Source organism: Podarcis muralis, chromosome 5, assembly GCF_964188315.1.
Source record: "Podarcis muralis chromosome 5, rPodMur119.hap1.1, whole genome shotgun sequence".
In the NCBI taxonomy this organism is placed as follows: Eukaryota; Metazoa; Chordata; class Lepidosauria; order Squamata; family Lacertidae; genus Podarcis; species Podarcis muralis.
The window spans coordinates 31,600,765-31,613,542 of record NC_135659.1 but is presented as its reverse complement, the minus strand read 5'-3'; the positions used below and the strand labels follow the sequence as shown (position 1 = coordinate 31,613,542).

At 43.0% G+C, this 12,778-nt stretch overlaps 1 protein-coding gene across 2 annotated transcripts in view; it reads right to left on the bottom strand.

Moving 5' to 3' along the window:
- The window catches only part of LOC144327771 (uncharacterized), a 241,161-nt gene that overhangs the window by 23,686 nt on the left and 204,697 nt on the right, over positions 1 to 12,778 (bottom strand). The window lies entirely within an intron of this gene.

Below are 12,778 nucleotides of genomic sequence, written 5' to 3'. Positions count from 1 at the left end.
TAATAATAATAATAATAATAATAATAATAATAATAATTTACTATTAATACCCCACCCATCTGACTTGGTTGCCCCAGCTACTCTGGGCCACTTCCAACGTATAAAGACATAATAAAACATTACATATTAAATAAACTCCCCTATACAGATGGTTCAGGGGTCGGATAACGCCATACCCTCCTACATTTCTCAGATGAAAATAGGGACATCCTAAGGGAAAACGGGAGATTCCTGGATCAAATCAGAAACCGGGACAGCTTCTGCAAATCCGGGACCGTCCCTGGAAAATAGGGGCACTTGGAGGGTCTGGGATGCTGTTTGTTGCCTTCCATACCTGCTGCCTGAGCGTGCGCCCCTGTTTGCCCCTGCAATCTGGGCTTGAACGCAGCTCCTTCAACAAATGTGTTCCTGTGCTGTTGGTTTGTTGAGATTCACAGAAGCATCCTTTGACTTCACCTGACTCAGAATTCGCCAACATATATGGAACCACTACTGTGTTGAGAAAGAACAAATGAAGCAATGCTTGTGGGAAGTTAAAGAGGAAGCGAGGCCTTAGTATCCAACAGCCGCCCAGCAGCTTCTAAATGAAAAAGGACAAGAACTTCCCTTCAGCTGGTAGATATAAAATGTCAGAAACACAAAAGAAATATTATGAAGTCAGGTATAAGTCTGGAGTGTTTTCCCCTCATGATTAATGATTGGTCTGGAACGGGATAGGAAAAGGTAAAACAAAGTTCCTCTTGAAGTAGTTTAAAAATGCCACAGCTGAAGTGGGTGGAAATATTGTAACATCAATTTGAAAATAATAAAAAAATCCCCTTCCACTAAGATGTAAAGGTCAGGAAAGATTTGGGTGTTTTTAAATGCTGCCGTGGAGAAATTTTTATAAAGGTTAAGATGTCATGTAGTTTCAGAGTTATAGGCATTGGAGGGGGGCTCTTGAGTGCCAGCTGTGCCTCAGGCCACGGCCTGACTATGAGACACAATGACAGTGGACAGCAGGAGGCTGGCAGATCACGGGCGATCGCTGGGGAAAATTGTACCTTGCTTAGCGAATAATGCAAAGCTGTATGAATATTTCAGAAGCAAAAAACAATGCAATTGGGTGGGTGGGTGGGGGGAACTCTCAGCTTAAAAATGTCCCTTCAATAACATTGCAAGGGTCTAATTTAATGCCCCCAAAGCAAGGAAATTTCCAGAGTTCACGCTGCCTCTCTGTCCGTTACTCAATTTCCCTCTCATTTGCAGTACAAGTACATATGGTTTGCAGGGGCCTCGAGAGCTAAATTCAGCCTGCTTGAGACATTGGAGTTCAACCAGGTAGGAAACTCGATCCTGCTGCTTATGCGTCCCTTTAAGCACAAAGCGCATAAAACTCCACGTACGTTGCTGGAAAGGTGCGAAAACAGACAGGTGGCGCCATGGCGAGGTTGCTTATTTCCTCCATAATTTCTTTGGACGGAGTTCTTTGTCGCAATCCATCTACAGTGGTACCTCGGGTTACATATGCTTCAGGTTACAGACGCTTCAGGTTACAGACTCCACTAACCCAGACATAGTACCTCGGGTTAAGAACTTTGCTTCAGGATGAGAACAGAAATCGTGCTACGGTGGCACGGCGGCAGCAGGAGACCCCATTAGCTAAAGTGGTGCTTCAGGTTAAGAACAGTTTCAGGTTAAGAACGGACCTCCTGAACGAATTAAGTACTTAACCCGAGGTACCACTGTACTGAACTAGATGGGTCGATCACTGTTCAGATCAAAGTTCTCACCCATCAAGCTCAGTAATGTTTTTCACATCACTGGCTGCCGCCACCCATTTTTATGTGCAGATGCCGGGACAGAACCTGGGACCTACTATGCTATGGATTCGGTCTCATGGTAAGTTGCAATAAAAAGTGTGTGCCATCTGGTTGGCCACTGTGAAAACAGGATAGATAGACCTTTAGTCTGATCCACCAGGGCTCATCGTACGTTCTTATCTAGTATCACTAGCAGCTTCGCTCTCTGGCATGTTAGGATGTCATTATGAGTTAGTGAAGTGAAGAAGGAGCTGGGAAATTCACAGGATGGTGGAATCTACTTGTACTGGTTAGTCCTTGAGAGGAAGATCAGAAGGTGTTGAGCTGCTCATTTTGCCAGGAAGAAGAGTTTGGATTTGATACCCCGCTTTATCACTACCCGAAGGAGTCTCAAAGCGGCTAACATTCTCCTTTCCCTTCCTCCCCCACAACAAACACTCTGTGAGGTGAGTGAGGCTGAGAGACTTCACAGAAGTGTGACTGGCCCAAGGTCACCCAGCAGCTGCATGTGGAGGAGCGGAGACGCGAACCCGGTTCCCCAGATTACGAGTCTACCACTCTTAACCACTACACCACACTGGCCATGCAATCTCCATAAGGTCTAGTTTTGGCCTTACCAACAGTAAGGAAAGTTGTATTGCTCTCATGCAGGATACTTTAACCCCATATTTCTAACCAGGCTCCAGTACAAACACACATGTGCGTACAACCTGACAGTTTGAGTGACACGGTTTAATGATATTGAATCACACTCAGTAGAGGGGCAGTTATTTTAAGCTGAAACTGGCTGGAATTCTCCATAACAGCTGCAGAATATATTTTAATTAAATAATGCCAGTTGCACTTTAACTAAGCCAGCACATCTTCCTTCTGTTCTGATATTGCTTTTTTAAAAAATGTAGATAAGCATCTTAGCCTGAAAACCTATACATGTTTATGCAGAACTAAGTTACACTATGTTTAATAGAATTACTTCCAGGTAGATATGCATAGGACTGCCACCTTAAGCTACGAACTTAAAACCTGTATTAAAAATAAAACAAAAGCCTTTTATTAGACATACTTTTATTTCAGTGTTGCTCTTCCATTCCTGCCAATCTGTCCAAAGTAACCAAAAAGTAAGTAGCTTGCGAGAAGGTAGCTGTATCTTTTGGGAAAATGTGCCCTGGAGTAGCTGGACAACGAATAGGAATGATTGCAAATTTAGTTAAGTTCACGTTTTTAAATGAACTGCCCTGATTCACAGTTCCGGGAGTGATATGAGGACCAGATTGCAGTAATTAATATACTTCTACATCAGAAATATAGTACAATATGGGACTTGGCTCTTTTTAATATGTGTTTAATGTATAATACACTTAATTATTGCATATAATTAGTTGGACTTTTTTTGCACAAGCAACTCAGACATAAGTGGGCACTAGATGCAAGAGGCCATCTGATGCATGCAAGGCTCAATTGGGGCAGAACTGCCAAAATCAGTGCATAAATCCATTAAAAACCAATTCCTCTTTCATCACTAGTTAAGATTATCTGCAAAAAGATTGTTTTATTTCTCTGAAATAAGTCAGTATCTCTGAATACATAACACTATTATTATATGAGGCAGGATTATGAGAGCATTGAATATCTGAGAGGATAAGGGATATCTGGTTAGACTATTTTGTTTGTTTTTATTCACAATGACTTCATTCCAATGTTTAATTGACAGCCGGGAAAGAAGGATGCCTTTGTTGAAGATTCAATACCTCCCATCCTTTAATTAAGTTGCAAGAATTAACAATACAACTTTGCTGAGCAGTAGTTCAGCAACTTTTAACTAATGAGTTTCAACCAATGGATTTTTTTTTTTTTCCCATTTGGAACCCACCTGTTACTCCCAACCTGTTAAGCACATATTTGAACTCTCTTTAGTTCTTTCTGTTGCCCTGTTTTCAGCACCCACTGTGAGCCACCCCCAAGGTTCCCCTCCTTCAATGGAGAGCCTTGACTTAAGGATGCTTGAGGAATTTGATTTGTGTGAATTGCAACCCGAACGGATCTGATATTGAACCTCCTGGACTAAGGTGCAGATCAGAACATGGTTATCCTTTGGGTGCAAAACTACTCCCAAACCTACACTAGTATTCTTGGCTAAAAAAAATGAGTAACAAAATTCATTACAGAAGGCATATTTTATCTTTAAAAATGCATATGTTGAAAATTTGACTTGTGGTTAAAAATGTAATAAGATATACAGTCGTACCTTGGATCCCGAATGCCTTGTGAGTCAAACGTTTTGGCTCTCTTTGGAACCTGAACATCTGACATGGCTTCCATGGCTTCCGATTGGTTGCAGGAGCTTTCTGCAGCCAGTTGGAAGCCGTGCCTTGGTTTCTGAACGTTTTGGAAGTCAAACGGACTTCCGGAACGGAGTCCTTTCAACTTCCGGGGTACCACTGTAGATTTAAATACATTTTTGGGTGAGGAGTAAAAAAAACCAAAAACTCACAGATTAAAGGGGAATTGGAACAAAACAAAGACATGCACACATTGCCTTGCTCCCGCAATTGAGTGGGGTTTGTGTGCATGGCCACTGCAGAATTTTGAGGAGGCCCAGACCTCTTAGTTGGCATGCCTCGACACACATAAAACTGATGTGACTGGAAATAGTTGGATCCAACTGTCCTTAGCCTTGACCAACCATTTGAGAATTACTGAACTACAGAAATGCCTCAAGTGAAGATAGAATAGAAGATGGTTTCACTTCTTTGCTACTGAAGTCAAGGGAATCAGATTTTGGGACTGAAACAAAAGGCTGACCAAAAGACAGTGGAAAAAACCATTGTCACGACATTTGTCTGTTTTAGATATGCCTAGTTAACGGCATATGATTTCAGTTGTATCAAAGCACTATGAACATACAGTGAATCCTCCGGATATGAACTTAATTCATTCTGGGGGTCTGTTCGTACCCTGAAAATTACGTAAATACGTGAAGCACAATTGAGCGCTTCTGCGCATGCGCAAGGCACACAGAGCACTTCTGCTCATGTGAGCGTGGCGAAACCCGGAAGTATACACTTCCAGGTTTGCCGCAGCCGTAACCCGAAGATTACGTATCCAGAGGGTTATGTAAACAGGTACGACTGTAATATCATATACTTTTATTAGCTGCTGATCATTCAGCTTAATCCATCAAGTAAAAATATTCTTAGGTGGTAATTTTCTGTTTTGAAGTGATAAGATGCATGAGCTATTTTATATAACACATTACAACTGTGCTGGCCTCCCCAAACAAAACAGTTTTGAAAGTCTTTCCATATGGGATAAAGAATTTTAATATACATAACATTTCCTGCATTTTCATCTCAGAGGAAGAAATGCATATTTGACAAAAAGAAGAAGAAAAAACTCTTAATAATTTTCCCAGCCAGCATGCAATTTTTACAGTCTGTCTCCATGATATCATATTTGCAGTGTGAGGTATGGTACAGTCTGTCATCAGAGTTGCTCTCAGTACTTCCTTGATGCCAGACTAATCAAGATAAATACATCATGTAGTAATAGAGGTGTAATTGCTTCAAAAGCCGCATTTGTTTTAAATGCTTCATGCTTCTTGTTAACACCTGCTCAGCCAATGTCCAGAGCTTTTATTTTACAGTTTACTTTTAAGTCTTCCCACGTGTTCCTTCGTTTTTGGTGACTGACAAGGATGTATTGAAGGCTTGATTTGTTGCCTACATACATAGAGAATGCAAAATAAAGCTTTTCTCTGCATCTCCCAGTTCTGATGCAAAAACAAAGTAAGATCAAATTTCCTGAAGTAGTGGAAGCCCAATGAAAACTAGATATTGACTCAGAAAGGATCTCCAAGCACCTTTTGATAAGTTACTGTAAAAAAAGCAAAAAAAGGTAAATGACCCCTGGGTGGTTAAGTCCAGTCAAAGGCGACTATGGGGCTCATCTTGCTTTCAGGCCAGGCGAGCCGGAGTTTGTCCAAAGACAGCTTTCCGGGTCATGTGGCCAGCATGACTAAACCGATTCTGGTGCAACAGAACACTGTGATGTAAACTAGAGCGCACGGAAACACCGTTTACCTTCCTGCCACAGCGGTACCTAATTATCTACTTATACTGGCATGCTTTCGAACTGCATGGTTGGCAGGAGCTGGGGCAGAGCAATGCAACTCACCCTGTCGTGTGGATTCGAACCACTGACCTTCTGATCAGCAAGCCCAAGAGGCTCAGTGATTTAAACCACAGCGTCACCTGCTCCACGTACGTTACTGTGCATCTGTGCTAGATATGCCAAACTCTGCAGAGACACTTCAAATACAAGCCTTCACTCATTCATTTTCTTGTGTGCCGATTTGTTGCCCTGCAAAATATTTCTGTTGAGATTACCAATAATGGTTGTAGTAAAGGTAAAGGTAAAGGTAAAGGGACCTCTGACCATTAGGTCCAGTCGTGGCCGATTCTGGGGTTGCAGTGCTCATCTCGCTTTACTGGCCGAGGGAGCCGGCGTACAACTTCCGGGTCATGTGGCCAGCATGACTAAGCCGCTTTTGGCGAACCAAAGCAGCGCACGGAAACACCGTTTACCTTTCCGCCGGAGCAGTAACTATTTATCTACTTGCACTTTGATGTGCTTTCGAACTGCTAGGTTGGCAGGAGCAGGGACCGAACAACGGGAGCTCACCCCATCGTGGGGATTGAAACCGCCGACCTTCTGATCAGCAAGCCCTAGGCTCTGTGGTTTAACCCACAGCGCCACCCGCGTCCCCCAATAGTTGCAGTAGTTGTGGTTAATTAAAAGAAAATACCAGTTCACTATCACCAGGAGCTTGTTTAATATGGGGCAAAACCCGTGAGGTTACTTTGGCCACAATTTGGTAGACAGGAGTTTAAAAAACATAGCAATGTGTTAAATCATGGGTAGGCAAACTAAGGCCTGGGGGCCGGATCCAGCCCAATCGCCTTCTAAATCCGGCCCATGGACGGCCAGGGAATCAGTGTGTTTTTACATGAGTAAAATGTGTCTTTTTATTTAAAATGCATCTTTATTTAAAATGCATAATCACTACAGTGGTACCTCGGGTTACTGACGCTTCAGATTACAGATGCTTCAGGTTACAGACTCTGCTAACCCAGAAATAGTACCACGGGTTAAGAACTTTGCTTCAGGATGAGGAAATCGTGCAGTGGCGGTGCAGTGGCAGCGGGAGGCCCCATTGGCTAAAGTGGTACCTCAGGTTAAGAACAATTTCAAGTTAAGAACGGACCTCTGGAACAAATTAAGTACTTAACCCGAGGTACCACTGTAGTTATGTACTTAGCATGATGTAAGCTGTATGTAAAAGAGTCTAAAAGATTGTGTGAAACCTGCTATCAGTACAATAGCCATCACTTACGGACCTCCGGAACGAATCAAGTTCTTAACCCGAGGTACCACTGTTATTGTATCATTAACAGAATGTGTATTTAGTCTCCAAGCACCTTTGGCTGGACAAAACTCCAGTCCAGATCCAAACACAGAATGCTTCTCATTGGTCTATTGAGCCACGTTCCTTAGATATTTGAGCTATTGAGAAATTAGCCCCAAATCAATACAGGTAAGAAGCTCACAGATAAATGTTTTGAAGGATTCAAGGCTTCTCCTGTGCATTGCCCGAGTCATCATCTGCAGGAACTCCCAGCTCTTAGTAAATAAGATTCATGCTCTTATTTTTTACACAGCAAGATGTAACAGTGACAGAACCAATAAACTGCAGAATCAGGCGAAGAGGCACTTGTTGCTTGTTTAGACATATGACCTGACAAAAAATAAGGCGCAAACAAACACAATTCGCAGCAGAAAACCCCAAGGAGGACAAAAAAGAATCGTGCCCAAATAAAAATGTGACACACTTCTATTGGATATATATTCAGCTTCTGTTGTTTTGGTTGGAAAACAGCTGCAGGTGTCCTCCAATTATCTCACCATTTTCGCAAATATCAACTGTCATATTTAATTTGTTCCGTTCATTGTGCAGCTTCCTCACGCTGCACAATTCTTTCACTATGCATTTACAGCCAGAGTTCCTACCACTCAACCTAACTTTCAGGCTAGTCAATTAATGCATTATTTACAAGTTCAACGCTATTAAAAACAGATTCTTAATTTACTAATGATTTAGGAGCCCCCAGGCAATTTTCCAATTGGTATTTTATAGAGAAGTGGGGGGAAGGACACCCCCCCCAACAACTGGAAAAGGGGAAAGAAATGTGCCAGTGATACTTTGGCCTAATTGTTTCATGACGGTTTCTTCTGTGATTTTCTGCTGCCTTTAATTATCCCCCCTTCCTTCCTTCCATTTTGTAGTTCATAGTTAATGCAGATGCTCATCCAGCACTGAAAAATGGAAAGTCCTAATTGAATATACATATTTTTAAAGCAAAGTCAGACGCTCTAGAATGACTCAGTGTAACACTAAACCATGGAATGGTGTTAGGAAGATAAACCATTCTGAATCTCAGGTTCACAAATTCCACCCTCCTCCATTGGAAGAATTTGGAAGCTGCCACAGATGTTAGATTAGCCACAAATTATTGTTATGCCTAAATCCTAAAACTGTGGTAAGTCTTAACTATGGTTGAGTGTTTCGACCTTTTAACCTCCCCCTTAAATAAATTCAGACAAGACTCAAATTTTGGTTTGGTTTTTGGCAGAATTTAGGCCACAACTTTATTGAGTACATCAAGTGAGCATAGGCTCTAGCTCCCTGCACCTCGGTCAGCCTAGGGTGAACACCTGGAACAGCGGAAAGCTGGGGTCAGGCTAGTCCACCACCCAGATGTCCCCCTGGACTCAGGCATGGGCACAACCCCCCCCAGGGTTGACCAAACCATTGAGTCCCTGGATTCCTTTAACGGAATACCCTTCACATAGGGATGGCAAGAGCGTTCTGCCATCCCTATCACCCGAACCAGAGCCTATCCACAACCTTACAAGTTGTGATGATTTGCTACGCGGCAGGCAAAACCCAAATGGCAACAGCCAATCAGCCAAGTGGGGAAAATTCCTGTGGTGCCCCTGTCCCAACGACAGATCACACATGATGGCATAGCAAGGTCAAGTGCAAGCCCTAAATATAGGGAGAGGTGGGTGGGTGTTCTGATGCACTGGCCCAAAGAGGAAGCTCAGGGTCATGTGCATGGGCATATATACGTCCCTCGATCCATTTGGCTAGTGTCCCATTGGCCTGATTAAACCCAGCATCAAGGGACCTTCCAATAGGGTGTTGTGGCTATCCAATCGTACCCACCCACAACAGAGGGTTGTTGCCAGGTCGCACCGCAACACGTGCCCTCTTTGAGGGAGGACACGATTTAGTGTAAAGAAGCCAGCTTCGTGAACAATTGTTTAAAACTGGTTTGTCTTTGCTAATGATAGTAAAGTCTGGGTAACCAGAATTTACCTAGATTTGGGTGTCATAGCAATTTAGTCTAAGATGAAAGCAAAAGCTTCCAAATTTAGTGGGGAGGGGCTCACTGGGGGTTCATCCTCATACACTGGTACCTTGGTTCTTGAACTTAATCCATTGCAGGAGTCTGCTCGACTCCCAAAACCATTCAAAAACCAAGGTGCGGCTTCCAATTGGCTGAGGAAGCTTGCTGCACTCAATTGGAAGCTGTGTCGGACGTTTGGCTTCCAAAATACGTTTGAAACTGGAACACTTACTTCCAGGTTTGCGGTGTTCGGGAGCCAATTTGTTCGACAACTAAGCTATTTGAGAAACAACGTACCACTGTAATGCTAAACATGATTTACCAGCAGTGCAACAGATTAAAAAGGTTAGAAGTGAAGGAGAATTAAATATCATTTTTGTGCTTTAGTCAGGAGCAAAAACAGCATTTCAAATGCATATCTAAATTTCCGAAGGTTCGTTCCCAGAGTTCCCCGCTTCTTATTCTGTGCTTGACTTCCCCCTGTTCTTTGCTCAGACACTTCATTAAAGCCTGACCCTAGTACTTCTCCAGATCCCGAGCTCCCAAATTACAGCCACCTACAACAGAGAGTGGCCGGCATTAAAATGCTGACATTAAGTGTCTGAAGATAATTCATGTTAGTGACACTTATTTACAGGGCATACCTGCAATTTCACAGTAACGCAAATTAGTTTCAAACAGTAAATGTCAACATTTTAATGGTGACCATCACAGCTTCGAGATAATCGTGTCAGTGTGGGGCATGTTGATTTGAGATAAAGTGAAACTAACATGGATACATTTCACTCCTGAGGCGTAAGGAAAAGTGGCAAGGAGAATACTTTAAAGAAACTGAGGGACGGTGCCCATGAGCTTAAACTCCTGATGCCTTGTAATAGCTTTGGCTATAAGTTAAGCCTGCGTTATATAGCTGGAAATCAGAAGGATACAAAAGGGAAACTTGCCATAACTGTACCACAGAGAAACTTGCCAGAACTGTACCACATACCTCTAGCTCTCACTTTATGTAAGTTGTGTCCATTTCCATGAACTGCTGTGCACCAAGGTGGAAAACACTTCTCTACTCTGTAACAAATTACACTTGTTTCATGTATGATGGTTTTCTTAAATGGCATCTGTGTCTCTGTAACTTGAATGTGCTGCGTCCAGTGTACAGGGCTGGCTCAAGACATTTTGCTGCCTGAGGCAAAGGGCAAGAAGATATCCTTCCCCAGGACACATATGAGAAGCCAACAGGACTGGTAGTTGAATCTTACTCCACTACTGGTGAAAGGACAGTATCCTCTACTGTGCTTGAGGGCAGCAGGCTAGCATAGGGGGCACATGGCCACTCCCTGCACCTCAATATCTGCCGCCTGAAGCAGCTGCATCACTCTGCCTCATCGCAGGGCCGGCCCTGCCTCTGTGCATGTGTCTGTTTTCATTCATACATACAACAGAGCATCGGTTGGTACATGCACATTTGACAAGGTATGTGCAATTGATGGGAATTTGTTGCTGAATAAAGTCACACAACAGGCAGCTGACAGAATCAGGTATAATCCATTGCATAAAAATGCCATTTCAGAATGACCTGGCCTGTTTTTCCCCACGATCTGTTTTGATAGCCAAAACTAATAATACACTAAATCATCTGTTAGACTTTCATAGTGACCTAAAGTAAAAACAAAACCAAAAAAAACAAAACCAAGCAAGTTCTGGATTTCACAGAGCCAACGAAACTAGGACAAAACGCAACACCCAGAAATACAAATGTGTTTGTAATTGGACTAGGCAGAACCATAAGGTTAGTTTTTTATAAGGAAAAGCTGTAAGACAAAGGGAAATCTTGAACAAGGGAAATCTAGTTTAATAAGAATCATTTTCACTGCTGCTAATTAAACTGGGTTTTGCATTTCCTGTGTGTGAAAACTGAACAAAAAGGCTGTACAGTATTTGGTTTAACAAATCTCCTCCCATTCTCCACATCCTATTTAAATATCCATACACAAGATTTTACAGACTAAAAGGCATTCTTGGTGTCACTACTGAAATAGCCCCTAGAGAGAGGCAGCCTTATCACTGAAATGCTGAAGTCCTGTTTAATTTTGGTGCTTTGGCAATATCAGTTTTTCCGTCTCTGAGGATTTCAGTCCCATTGGAAGCATATTGCCCCTCTAATGGAAGATAAAGGGTTCAATTTTCATACTCAGCGGCTTTGACTTGGCGAAACCACCCGGTGATTACGTCTTCTGAATGCACTCCCCACGTGATGACAGCCGATATCTACCAAATCAGGGAGCCTATTAATTCTCTAGGCTTTCCACCTGGCACAGTAAATGTCAGCCATCTCCAAAAGGATATGCATTCATAAGGCATACTCACCACATGAAAATGACATGAGAAAATGGCTTGTTAATGATGTCGTCACATCTAAAGTGGGAATCAGGCCCAAATAGAGGGATAAAACTCTTCGGTTAATATTCAACTAAATCATACTCGACGCAGGCCATTAAAATCCACGGATGCAATAAACTTAACAAGTCCATTAATTTCAACGGGTGTATTCCAGGTATGACTTAGCTGGATATCATCCACAAATAGGGAGGCTAACAATATTAATGATTAGGCAGGGTCAAGACATTTTGCTGTCTGAGAGAGAAATAGTATTCCTCCCATCTCGCTATGTCAAGGTGCACATGAAAGTAATTTTGGCACCATAGGTAAAGGTAAAGGGACCCCTGACCATTAGGCCCAGTCGTGGCCGACTCTGGGGTTGTGGCACTCATCTCGCTTTATTGGCCGAGGGAATGTGGCCAGCATGACTAAGCTGCTTCTGGTGAACCAGAGCAGCGCACGGAAACGCCGTTTACCTTCCCGCCAGAGCGGTACCTATTTATCTACTTGTTCTTTGACTTTCGAACTGCTAGGCGGGCAGGAGCTGGGACCGAGCAACGGGAGTTCACCCCATCACGGGGATTCGAACCACAGACCTTCTGATTGGCAAGTCCTAGGCTCTGTGGTTTAACCCACAAAGAAGAACCTCACAAGTGTTTCTTCCTTGTCCCTAATGGTAAATACTGTTGCTTAAATGAATGAATGAATGAATGTAAATGGCATTTCCATGAGCTCTGGCACTCGTCACAGTGTCCCGTTGCACCAGAAGCGGTTTAGTCATGCTGACCACATGACCCGGAACAGCTGTCAGTGAACAAACGCCACCTCCCTCGGCCTGAAAAGCAAGATGAGCGCCGCAACCCCATCGCCGCCTTTGACCGGACTTAACCATCCAGGGGTCCTTTACCTTCTACCGTAACCATAATAATAAATAAATAACAGTTTTTGCTATCCTTTCATGACATTTGCTGTCAGAGGCAGCTGCCACACTCTTCCTAATGGAAGAACTGGCCTTGTAATTAGGCTTACATGCAGCAGTACTCACTGTGCTTTAGAAATATAGGCCCCTGTTCTGTTCAAGCTGAAGAGCATATAACGGAAAAGTTTAGACACTGCAAACTAATTTCGCGT